This window comes from Hordeum vulgare, chromosome 1H (assembly GCF_904849725.1).
Source record: "Hordeum vulgare subsp. vulgare chromosome 1H, MorexV3_pseudomolecules_assembly, whole genome shotgun sequence".
Lineage (NCBI taxonomy): Eukaryota > Viridiplantae > Streptophyta > Magnoliopsida > Poales > Poaceae > Hordeum > Hordeum vulgare.
In genome coordinates, this window is record NC_058518.1 from 95137412 (window position 1) to 95151190 (window position 13779).

The window sequence follows — 13779 nt, forward strand, 5'->3', positions numbered from 1 at the left end:
GTGTTGTAGTAGACTGTCATTGTTTGGCTTCGAATGTACCATTCCTTCATTACTTGATTGACAACAAGATCCGAGTCGTCATAGCCATCAAATGGCGAATGCCAAGTGAAATAGCCGTGTAGAGCCCGTACAACAGGGCCTCATACTTGGCCTCGTTGTTGGATAAATTGAAATGGATTTGGAGCATGTAGCTTAGTTGGTTTCCCCTGGGGGAAAAGAGAACCACTCCAGCCCCGAGCCATGGAGCATTTTGTATCCATCGAAGAACATAGTCCAATGCTCGAGGATGCCCGGAGCCGGCTGCTCTTGCTCTATCCATTCAGTTAGAAAGTCCACCAAGGCCTGAGACTTGATTGCCTTCTTGGCTTCAAATTTGATCTCTAGCGGTAGGAGTTCAATTGCCCATTTAGCCAGTCGGCTAGTAGCATCCCAATAGTGTAGCATTTCCTCCAGGGGGCTTCACTGATGACAATGACCGAGTGGTCATGGAAATAGTGGACTACCTTCTTTACTGTCACGTAGATCCCATAAACCAGCTTTTGGTAGTGTGGATATCTTTGCTTTGAGGGGGTCAGTACCACGGATATGTAGTAGATGGGCCTTTGTACCTTGTACGCTTTGCCAGCTTGCTCGCGCTATACGGTGAGTAGGTGCTAACCACTTGACTAGTGGCAGCAATGTACAGGAGCAAGGGCTCCCGGCTGCATGGAGCAGCTAACACCTGCTGGGTGGAAAATAGAGCTTTGAGTTGGGTGAATGCGACCTGTGCCTCGTTGGTCCACTCGAATTTGTCAGATTTCTTCATCAATTGGTAAAGAGGCAGAGCCTCGGGGCTCTAAGGCCACCCGTAAGCATTTGGGCATCATGCATGCGCTCCAGCCGTCTCATCTGGACGATGGCGCTGATCTTGTCGGGATTGGCATCGATACCCCGTTCAGAAACGAAGAAACCAAGTAGCTTTCCAGCCGGAACACCGAAGGTGCATTTGGCTGGATTGAGCTTAATCTCGAAGCATCGGAGGTTCGCGAATGTTTTGGCGAGGTCGGCGAGAAGGTCGGAACCTTTCCTAGACTTGACCATGATGTCGTCCATATACGCTTCGACATTCCGACTGATATGTTCTTGTAGGCACTTTTGTATCATGCGCCGGAAAGTAGCCCGAGCATTCTTAAGGCTGAATGGCATCATGATGCAGCAAAAACACCCGAATGGGGTGATGAAGGCAGTTTTTATTTCGTCAGGTCCATACATTCGGATCTGATGGTACCCGGAGTATGCATCCAGGAACGACAGGCGTTCACACCCGGTAGTCGAATCTATGGTTTGATCTATGCAGGGTAGTGGGAAGTGGTCCTTCAGGCAGGCCCGATTGAGATGCTTGAAGTCAATACACATTCGTAGTGAATTGTTCTTCTTTGGCACCATGACCACGTTCGCCAACCACTCGGAGTGGTAAACCTCGTGGACGAACTCGGTAGCTAGGAGTCGAGCAAACTCCTCGCCAATCGCCCTATGCTTCTCCATGGAGGAGCGGCATAGGTGTTCCTTGACGGACTTAACCTTTGAGTCCACTCCGAGGTGGTGCTCGGCCAATTCCCTGGGAACCCCGAACATGTCGGATGGCTTCCTATTTCTCTTCGAGTGAAGTGGAGATGTGTGTCGTGGAATGATGTCTACTACGCAACCTTCTCCTTGTACACGTTGTTGGGCCTCCAAGTGCAGAGGTTTGTTGGACAGTAGCAATTTTCCCTCAAGTGGGTGACCTAAGGTTTATCAATCCGTGGGAGGCGTAGGATGAAGATGGTCTCTCTCAAGCAACCCTGCAACCAAATAACAAAGAGTCTCTTGTGTCCCCAACACACCCAATAAATGGTAAATTGTATAGGTGCTTAGTTCGGCGAAGAGATGGTGATACAAGTGCAATAGGGATAGTAGATGTAGGTTATTGTAATATGAAATTATAAAAACAGCAAGGTAATTAATAATAAAAGTGGGCACAAACGGTATTGCAATGCGTCGAAACAAGGCCTAGGGTTCATACTTTCATTAGTGAAGTTCTCTCAACAATGATAGCATAATTGAATCATATAACTAGCCCTCAACATGCAATAAAGAGTCACTCCCAAAGTCACTAATAGCGGAGAACAAACGAAGAGATTATTGTCGGGTACGAAACCACCACAAAGTTATTCTTTCTGATCAATCTATCCTAGAGTTCGTACTAGAAGAACACCTTAACATGCACATCAACCAATACCCTAGTGTCACCTAGATACTCCGTTGTCACCTCAAGTATCCGTGGGCATGATTATACAATATGCATCACACAATCTCAGAATCATCTATTCAACCAACACATAGAACTCCAAAGAGTGCCCCAAAGTTTCTACCGGAGAGTCAAAACGTGTGCCAACCCATATGCATAGGTTCCCGATGTCACGAAACCGGCAAGTTGATCACCAAAACATACATCAAGTACTCATATGAATATCCCATTGTCACCTCAGATAGACACGTGCAAGACATACATCAAGTGTTCTTAAAGACTCAATCCGATAAGATAACTTCAAAGGGGAAACTCAATTCATTACAAGAAGGGAGAGGGGGAAGAACATCATAGGATCCAATTATAGTAGCAAAGCCCGCGGTACATCGAGATCATGACATCTCAAGAACACGAGAGAGAGAGAGAGATCAAACACATAGCTACTGGTACATACCCTCAGCCCCGAGGGAGAACTACTCCCTCCTCGTCATGGAGATCGCCGGGATGATGAAGACGGCCACCGGAGATGGATTCCCACTCCGACAGGGTGCCGGCACGGGCTCCTGATTGGTTTTTGGTGGCTACAGAGGCTTGCGGCGGCGGAACTCCCTATCTAGGTTTATTTCTGGAGGTTTCTGTATTTATAAGACCAGATGGCATCGAGAACAAGCCAGGGGGACCCACGAGGGAGTCACGAGCCCCCCAGGCGCGCCCAGGGGGGTGGGCGCGCCTCCCTGGCTCGTGGATTCTTCGGGACTCCTCTCTGGTATCTTTTTCTTCTGGTATTTTTTGATATTTTCCATAAAAAATCACGATGAAAGTTTTATTCCGTTTGGACTCCGTTTGATATTCCTATCTGAAAAAGGTCAAAAACAAGTAAAAAACAGAAACTAGCACTGGGCTCTAGGTCAATAGGTTAGTCCCAAAAACAATATAAAATAGAATATTCATCCATATAAAACATCCAAAGTTTATAATATAATAGCATGGAACGATCAAAAATTATAGATACGTTGGAGACGTATCAAGCATCCCCAAGCTTAATTCCTGCTCGTCCTCGAGTAGGTAAATGATAAAAACAGAATTTTTGATGTGGAATGCTACCTAACATATATTGTGGCATGAATATTCAGATCCATATGATTCAAGACAAAAAGTTTAATGTTGACATAAGAACAATAATACTTCAAGCATACTAACAAAGCAATCATGTCTTCTCAAAATAACATGGCCAAAGAGAGTTATCCCTACAATATCATATAGTCTGGCTATGCTCCATCTTTCCCACACAACATATTTAAATCATGCACAACCCCGGTATTAGTCAAGCAATTGTTTTCACACTTTTACTTTCTCAAACCTTTTCAACTCTCACGCAATACATGAGCGTGAGCCATGGACATAGCACTATAGGTGCAATAGAATATGGTGGTGGTTTTGAGGCAAAAAGGAGGAGATGCTCACATCAACTAGGCGTATCAACGGGCTATGGAGATGCCCATAAATAGATATCAATGTGAGTGAGTAGGGATTTCCATGCAAGAGATGCACAAGAGCTATAAGTTTATGAAAGCTCAAACAGAAACTAAGTGGGTGTGCATCCAACTCGCTTGCTCACGAAGACCTAGGGCAATTGAGGATGCCCATCATTGGAATATACAAGCCAAGTTCTATAACGAAAATTCCCACTAGTATATGAAAGTGAAAATATATGAGACTCTCTATCATGAAGATCATGGTGCTACTTTGAAGCTCAAGTGTGGTAAAGGATAGTAGCATTGTCCCTTCTCTCCTTTTCTCTCTTTTTTTGTTTGGGATCTTTGGCCTCTTTTTTTATTTTGTTTTTCATTCATTTTTTTGGTGAGCTCTTTGGCCTCTTTTATTTTCTTTTTATTATAAGTCCGGAGTCTCATCCCAACTTGTGAGGGAATCATAGTTTCTGTCCTTTCCTCACATGGGACAATGCTCTAATAATGATGATCATCACACTTTTATTTACTTACAACTCGATACTAAGAGCAAAGATATGACTCTATATGAATGCCTCCGGCAGTGTACCGGGATGTGCAATGACTCACGAATGACATGTATGAAAGGTAACGCTGGCTTTGCGACAAATACGATATCAACTACATGATCATGCAAAGCAATATGACAATGATGATGCGTGTCATAATAAATGAAACGGTGGAAGTTGCATGGCAATATATTTGAGAATGGCTATGGAAATGCCATGATGGGTAGGTATGGTGGCTATTTTGAGGAAGGTATATGGTGGGTTTATGCACCGGCAAAAATTGCGCGGCACTAGAGAGGCTAGAAATGGTGGAAGGGTGAGAGTGCGTATATACCATGGACTCACATTAGTCAGAGAGAACTCACATACTTGTTGCGAAAGTTCTATTAGTAATCAAAACAAAGTGCTAGACGCATGCTCCTAGGGGAAGGGTTGGTAGGATTAACCATCACGCGATCCCGACCGCCACACAAAGGATGACAATCAATAAAAACATCATGCTCCGACTTCCTAGCATAGAGGTTCACCATACATGCATGCTATGGGAATCACAAACTCTAACACAAGCATTTCTACCAATCCATAATTACTCACTAGCATGACTCTAACATCACCATCTTTATATCTCAAAACTATATGCAAAGAATCAAACTTCTCATAGTATTCGATGCACTCTATATGAAAGTTTTTATTATATCCCTCTTGGATGCCCATCATATTAGGACTAGATTCATAACCTAAGCAAATTACCATATTGTTTAAGACTCTCAAAATAATATAAGTGAAGCATGAGAGTTCAACTATTTCTATAAAATAAAACCATTTCAATGCTCTACAAAGATATAGGTGAAGCACTAGAGCAAATACAAACCACTCCAAAAGATATAAATGAAGCTCAATGAGTAGTTGAATAATTATTTGGCCATGTGAAGACTCTCCCATCTAAGAATTTCAGATCCGAAGTACCTTATTCAAACAAAATAAAAAAAAACTTCAAGTATAGCACGAAACATGTGAAGAAGCAAAAACTTAGGTTCAACCGATACTAACCAACAATTGTTGTAGAAGAAAGGTGGGATGCCAACCGGGGCATCCCCAAGCTTAGACGCTTGAGACTTCTTGAAATATGGATTGGGGATGACTTGGGCATCCCCAAGCTTGAGCTTTTTGTGTCTCCTTATTTCCTCTCATATGACGGTTTCCAAAATCTTAAAAACTTCATCCACACAAAACTTAATCAAGAACTCGTGTGATAGGTTAGTATAAATCAATGCAAAACTTTATCATCCTCTACTGTAGAAAATCACTAAAATCATTATTTGAAATTGCATGCTAAATTCCTATGCATATTTAAAACTCCCATCCTCAAATGGAATCAGTAAGCAAGCAAACATATGCGAACAATGCAAACATAACAACAATCTACCTAAATAGAACAGTCTGTGAAGAATGCAACAAGATCCATACTTAATTAACTCCAAAAAACTTGAAAAACTTCCATGCTGTAGAGAATTTATAAGAGCATATTGTGTCCAAATTTCAAGTTATTCTGACATACAGAAAATTCTAGGGAATTTTTGCACTAAAAGCAAACTTTCTGTTTTGGAACGGCAACTCCTAAACTTGCAAATTAAGCACGGTAAAGGCTATCCTTGACATTTTTATTGAACTAAATGATGCAAAACATTAATATAAATAACAGCAAGCAAGTACTAATAAAAGAAAATGACGCTCTGATACGTCTCCATCGTATCTACTTTTCCAAACTCTTTTGCCCTTGTTTTGGACTCTAATTTGCATGATTTGAATGGAACTAACCCGGACTAACGCTGTTTTCAGCAGAATTGCCATGGTGTTGTTTTTGCGCAAAAATAAAAGTTCTCGAAATGACCTAGAAATTTACGAGGATTTTTTGTGGAATATATAAGAAATACTGACGCAAGAATCACCTAGAAACACGGAGCCAGGAGCCCACAAGCCCAGGAGGCCCGCCCCCCTGACCGGGCCTCGCAGGCTTGTGAGGCCCTCGTGGCTCCGCAGCCTCCAACTCCAGCTCTATATATTCTCTCTCGCCCGGAAAAAAGTAAGAGAGAAGAGTTCATCGCGTTTTACGATACGGAGCCGTCGCCACCACCTGTTCTTCCTGTGGAGGGCAGGGGCAATCGTCGCCGTCGTCATCACCAACCATCATTCATCGCCAATTCCATGATGCTCTTCACTGTTCGTGAGTAATCTCATCGTACGCTTGCTAGACGGTGATGGGTTGGATGAGATCTACCATGTAATCGAGTTAGTTTTGATGGGGTTTGATCCCTAGTATCCACTATGTTCTGAGATTGATGTTGCTACTACTTTGCTATGCTTAATGCTTGTCACTAGGGCTCGAGTGCCATGATTTTCATATCTGAACCTATTATGTTTTCATCAATATATGTGTGTTCCTGATCCTATCTTGCAAGTTGTAGTCACCTACTATGTGTTCTGAGCCGGCAACCCCGGAGTGACAATAACCGGAACCACTCCCGGAGATGACCATAGTATGAGGAGTTCATGTATTCACTATGTGCTAATGCTTTGTTCCGGTTCTCTATTAAAAGGAGACTTTAATATCCCTTAGTTTCCATTAGGACCCCACTGCCACGGGAGGGATGGACAATAGATGTCATGCAAGTTCTTTTCCATAAGCATGTATGACTAAATACGGAATACATGCCTACATTACATTGACGAACTGGAGCTAGTTACATATCTCCCCATGTTATAACTGTTACATGATGAATGTCATCCGACATAATTATCCATCACCGATCCAATGCATACGAGTCTTTTCCTACTGGTTCTTGCTATGTTACTTTACCGCTACTGCTGTCACTATTGTTACTGCTGCTGCCGTTACTATCAAGTCACTACTGCTACTGTTACCGTTGCTACCGTTACTATCACGCTACTTTGCTATTGAAACTTTGCTGCAGATACTAAGTCTTTCAGGTGTGGTTGAATTGACAACTCAACTGTTAATACTCGAGAATATTCTTTGGCTTCCCTTGTGTCGAATCAACAAATTTGGGTTGAATACTCTACCCCCGAAAACTGTTGTGATCCCCTATACTTGTGGGTTATCAAGACTATTTTCTGGCGCCGTTGCCGGGGAGGCATAGCTCTATTCTCTGAGTCACTTGGGATTTACGTCTGTTGATCACTATGAGGAATCCGAGAGATCCAAAAACTAAAGTCTTGCCCTCAACTACGAGGACACGTAAGGAACTGCCATCTAGCTCTGCACTTGATTCACCTTCAGTTATGAGTAAATTTTCGACACCACCACCTACTAGAAATTCTGATGTGTCGCATGTGCTTGATGATGCTACTTCTGCTATCCATGATGCTTATGAGGATGCTTTGCTTGATACTGATTTTCCACTGGGTGTATTTCTTGATGCACAAATTGCTAGAGTTGCTGCTGAATGTGATGATACTTCTGAAACTGATGAAATTATTGAAGTAGAACCTGCTATTTCACATGTTAGAACTAGCTCTCCTAGATATGAATTGCCTAATATACCTGAGGATTATGTTATGGAGGGAGAGGTAGCTGAGGACTTTCTTTCTTGTAAGGATAGCTATGATCTCGAGAATTAATTGCGCAAGTGGAAAGAAAAATCTCTGAATGCTAGAATGAAATACGATCCTAAGTTTGCTACTTCACCCATCTTTGTTACTGATAAGGATTATGAATTCTCTGTCGATCCTGAGTTAATCACTTTGGTCGAATCTGATCCTTTTCATGGTAATGAATCTGAAACGGTTGTAGCACATCTTACTAAGTTGAATGATATAGCCACCCTATTCACGAGTGAGGAAAAAATTCGCCATTACTATATCCTTAAGTTGTTTCCTTTCTCACTAAAGGGTGATGCTAAGACTTTGTTTACTTCTCTTGCTCCTGGTTGTGCGCGTAGTCCCTAGGATATGATATACTACTTCTGTGAGAAATATTTTCCTGCCCATAAGAAACAAGCTGCCTTGCAGGGTATATATAACTTTGTGCAAGTTGAAGAAGAGAGTCTCCCTCAAGCTTGGGGGAGGCTTGTCTAGCTACTCAATGCTTTGCCTAATCACCCTCTTGTGAAAAATGAAATACTTGATATCTTTTATAATGGACTAACCGATGCTTCTAGGAACCACCTAGATAGTTGGGCTGGTTCTGTTTTCAGGGAAAGAACTGTGGAACAAGCTGAAATTCTATTGAATAATATCTTGAGCAATGATAATGCTTGGACCATTACCAAACCACCTCCGAAGCCATCTCCGAAGAAAAGAGGTATTCTATTCCTCAGTCCTAAAGATATGCAAGAAGCCAAGAAATCTATGCAAGAGTAAGGTATTAAATCTGAAGATGTAAAGAATCTACCACCTATTGAAGAAATACATGGTCTTGATAACCCGACACAGGTAGTAGAGGTAAATTCTCTTCATAGATTCAATAAGAGTGATGTTCCTTATGATAAACCTGCTAGCTTATGCTTAGATGAATTTGGTAACTTCGTTGCCAAACAACAAAGTTTCAATGATTATGTTAGTAGACAATTGGAACAAAATGCTCGTATGATTAGTCATATAAGTGCTTGTGTGGATAGAAATGTCAATAATCTTAAGCTTTTGAGTAAACATGCCTCTATGTTCACTACTCAAGTAGAACAAGTACTTAAGGCTCAAAATAACTTGCTCAATGAGTTGAATGACAATTCTGTTAGAGTCGTCACTAGAGGTGGTAGAATGACTCAGGAACCTTTGTATCCTGAGGGCCATCCTAAGAGAATTGAACAAGATTCTCAAGGAGTTAGCACTGATGCACCTAGTCATCCTGGTAATAGGAAGAAAAAGAAAGATGATAGGAACTTGCATGCTAGCAAACCTGCTCCTTTTACACCTGAAAATCCAAATGATGTGTGTGTTTCTGATGCCAAAACACAATCTGGTGATGAACATGAGCCTAGTGATAATATTGATAGTGGTGTTCATGATGATGCTCAACCTAGTAATGACAAGAATGTGGAGATTGAACCTGTTGTTGATCTTGATAACCCACAACCTAAGAACAACAGATACTATAAGAACGACTTTATTGGTAGGAATCATGGTAAAGAAGGAGAACCATGGGTTCAGAAACGCATGCCCTTTCCTCCCAAACCATCCAAGAAAAAGGATGATGAGGATTTTGAGCGCTTTGTTGAAATGATTAGACCCGTCTTTCTGCAAATGCGTTTGACAGATATGCTCAAAATGTCTCCTTATGCTAAGTACATGAAACATATTGTGACTAATAAAAGGAAGATACCTGAGGTTGAGATTTCCACCATGCTGGCCAACTACATTTTGAAGGGTGGGACTCCTAAGAAACTAGGTGATCCCGAAGTGCCCACTATACCTTGCTCCATTAAAGGAAATTCTGTTAGAACTGCTTTATGCGATCTTGGAGCCGGTGTTAGTGTTATGCCTCTCTCTTTATATCATAGACTTGGATTGGATAACTGGACACCCACCGAAATGTCTTTGCAAATGGCTGACAAATCAACTGCTTTTCCTATGGGCATTTGCGAGGATGTGCCTGTTGTAGTTGCTAACGTTACTATCTTAACGAACTTTGTTATTTTTGATATTCCCAAGGATGATGCCATGGCGGTCATCCTTGGAAGACCCTTTTTAAACACTGCAAGGGCTGTTATTGATTGCCACAAAGGCATTGTCACTTTCCATGTTAATGGTAATGAGCACACGGTGCACTTTCCGAAGAAACAATATCGAGTACATTGCATCAATGCTATTGAAAAATCTTCATCAATTCTTATTGGAAGCTTTGAATGCCCTATACCTACTGTCAAGATGAAGTATGATTTACTTGTTGGGGATATGCACATCCCCGTTGAGGAAACATAGTGATTATTTGAAAATTCTCCGGTTTTATGTGATTCGGAAAAACTTTGTCAAGGAGACTTGATCAACCTCATTGACGGGTTTCTTTTGATGACCATGAGATGGATGAATCTAGGAGTCACAACCCTTTGTTCCAACTTTTACTTTCGGATGTTTAGAAGAAAAATGATAAATTTAGCTTTATTTTCCTCTTTTCTGCTTTTCCGTCCCTTAGAAAAGTGTCCCAAATATAAAAGTTCTTCAATTGCCCTGAAATTCAAGTATGATTTTTCTGGAATTTTTAAAAATTTCTGAGATAGAAAGCTAGTCAGGGGGATGCACCAGTGGGCCACAAACCCATGAGGCCCGGCCACCCCCCCTGGCCGGGCCTGGCAGGCTTGTGGGTCCCACGTGGCCCTCCTCCACTTATTCCAGCTCCCATCTCCTTCTTCTACCTCGAGAAAAAATCATTCCACAGCTCAAACCCGTGTTCTTGCTCCTCTTGCTGCATTTTTCGATCTCCTTGTGGAAAGCCCCATTCACCAAACTGTTTTGGGGAATTGTTCCTTGGTATGTGACTCCTCCATTGGTCCAATTAGTTTTTGCTCTAGTGCTTTATTCGTTGCATATTTTTGCTCCCTTGGTGACCCTGTTCTTGAGCTTTGCATGTTAATTTTAGTTGGTCCCAAGTAGTTTTGATGCATGATATGGCCTCTAGGCACTCGTAGGAGTAGTTGCTATGAGTTTTGTTGAGCCTCGTCACTTTTCTTTTGAGTCAGTAAAAATTTCAGAAAAAAGAAGATGTTCAGGAGTAACTAGCATGGTGGTTCCTCAAGCAAAAGGGGTCCCTGCCTCTCGAGTCAGGAGCCCGATCCTTGTCAACCGAGGAAGGCACAGGTACAACCATGTGAATGGCCTTCCGATGAATTCATGATTGATGCATCTTTCAAGGACGAGTTTGATACATTTGTTCACAATGCCGGGCTCGAAGAATTCATCTCCAACAAATGCGAATAGTATACTACACTCACTGCCTCTTTTGTTCGTAGATTCAAATTTTCAGTTTCCCGTGACTAGTCCATACTGTTTGATCTTTATGACAAATCGTATACCATGGATTTAGCTGATTTTAATAGAATTTTCAACATACCTGATTGGGGTAGTCCCAATGACCCTCCTAAGTCTTCGGTTAGAGATTTTTTTTCTAGTATAACTGCTGGAGAAACTAGAGATATTACGCAGGCTACCATGGGGAGCATTCATTTCCCTGCCTTACATTATTTTGAACTCTTCATAGGTAGATGCATTAACGGCAAGATTGATCATTGTCACCTATGCGCACCTGACCTTAGTATTCTTAAGAGCGCAGTAACGGGTGATAGAAGTTTCAACATGGGAGCTATAATCGTGAGGAGGCTAAATAATAATGCTAATGAAGGGGATTTCTTTGGTGGGATCTATGCCACTCGTATAGCAAATTTTCTTGGAATACCCATCCGGACAGGAGATCACCCACTCTATACAGCTTTCCTTGATCGCGCCGCTATGACACGTTATCAGTTCCTTGAGAGGGATAATGAATCCCTCCTATACAGGTTAATATTTAACCGACAGCGTGTTTTCCATATTACCCTTCCTGCTCCTGCCTTCTTTGACTTTTAGGTAAAATGGAGATATTACATAACCAGAGGAGAGGCAGAGGAGTATGAGAGGGAGGCGAAGGTTGCTCGCCTCCGTGAGGCAGCTATTCAGGCGGTAGCTGTTGCGATCCCGTACAACCCCATCATGATTTTGGATATCGCCCGGACCACCCATGGGAGTAGACCAACTTAGGCCAAAAGCCTAAGCTTGGGGGAGTATGTGTTTCTCACCGACTTTATATTCATGCTCACACTTTCACTTTGATAGTCGTTGTTCACACCTTGCCATTCTATCATCCATGCTAGTTTATTTCTTTTTCTTGCTTTCTTCTCGTGTGTTTGTTTAAATTGAGAAAAACAAATAAAAAGTTGTAAGTTTACTTTCCTTCTTGCTTAGGGGTATTTAAAAAGAAAACCCAAAAATATTTCCCGTTCTTCTTTTGTTTGTTGGGAGCTTTCCCGTGTAAATAGTTTTCTTTTTCTTTGGGTCAAGGTAGAAGACCATGGTTAAAATGTTTAGTGGCTCTCACATGCATATCTGTTTATCTGTCAAAGAGCCATATTACTTTGTCTTCTCCTCTGAGTTTGCTTGCAGATTCCAGCTTAGTCCAATGCACGAACACTCTCATTATGATTCACATCATCCGGTCGTGCAAGTGAAAGGCAATAATGACGATATATGATGAAGTGACTGAGCCTGGAAAAGATGGTATGAACTCGACCTATTTTGTTTTTGTAAATATGACTGGCTCATCGTTCCTAATTCATCATTGTTATGAGAGAAGCATGTTTGCAATGACAACTTAGAGATCATAGCTTCTGATGCCATGCTTAATTAGCTAGGAGCTTATAATGGTTTGTCTTGGATGCCAACATGAATTTCAAGATGATTATGATGTAGTATGATAGGATGGTATCCTCCTTTGAATGATTCAAGTGGCTTGACTTGGCACATGTTCACGCATGTAGTTGAAACAAAATCAACATAGCCTCTATGATATTCGTGTTTATGGTGATTTATATCCTACTCATGCTTCCACTCAATGTTGGTTAATTTCAATGCATATTGAATACTGCTTGTGCATCCACTTCCATAAACCCAAAGTTGTTCCATATGAGTCCACCATGCCTACCTATATGCGGTATCTACCTGCCGTTCCAAGTAAATTTGCATGTGCCACTCTCTGAACCTTCAAGGAATAATCGGTTTTGTATGCCCGAACCGCTCATGTGGTGATGAGGGGTGGTCAGTATCTTCCATGCTAGGCGTGTTATCCTCGATACGTGTTTATTCACTATCACTCACGAGAAAGGGTCCGGTAATCGGAATGCCCAGTTCCATGCTCAAATCGAAAGTATAATTGCAAATAAAACTCCCCCTGGATTGTTGTTGGTATGGACGGCACCCAAGGATTCGGCTAGTCGTCGAGTGTGATTGATCGGTGGTGGGGGAGTAAAAACTTTACTTTTCTGTTTGGGGACCGCCTATAGTATGTGTAGCATGGAAGATGGTGAAAACTCTTGGTCATCGCGTTGACAATGAAAGCATGCCCCCCAAAATTATTTATCTCTTTTTTAAAAGCTTGAGCTTTGGCACCTCTGCAAATCAATGCTTCCCTTTGCGAAGGGCTTATCTATTTACGTTTCTGTTGAGTCATCCTCTTCTTATAAAAAGCACCAGTTAGAGAGCACCTCTGTCATTTTTATGCTTTTCTATTAATTGATATTGAGTATGACTGTGACTGGATCTTCTTTGCCATGAATTACAATGTTCAGTCAGCCCTTGGTCTCTGAAGGTGCTCTGCATTTATGTTTTGCGGTCTAAGAAATATCTAGCGAGATACCATCTGTTCATATTGCTTCATGATTGTTTCGATTGAAGTGTTGATGTTTGAAACTTATTATTATTGCTCGCTAGTTGATTATGACATTGATATGAGTAC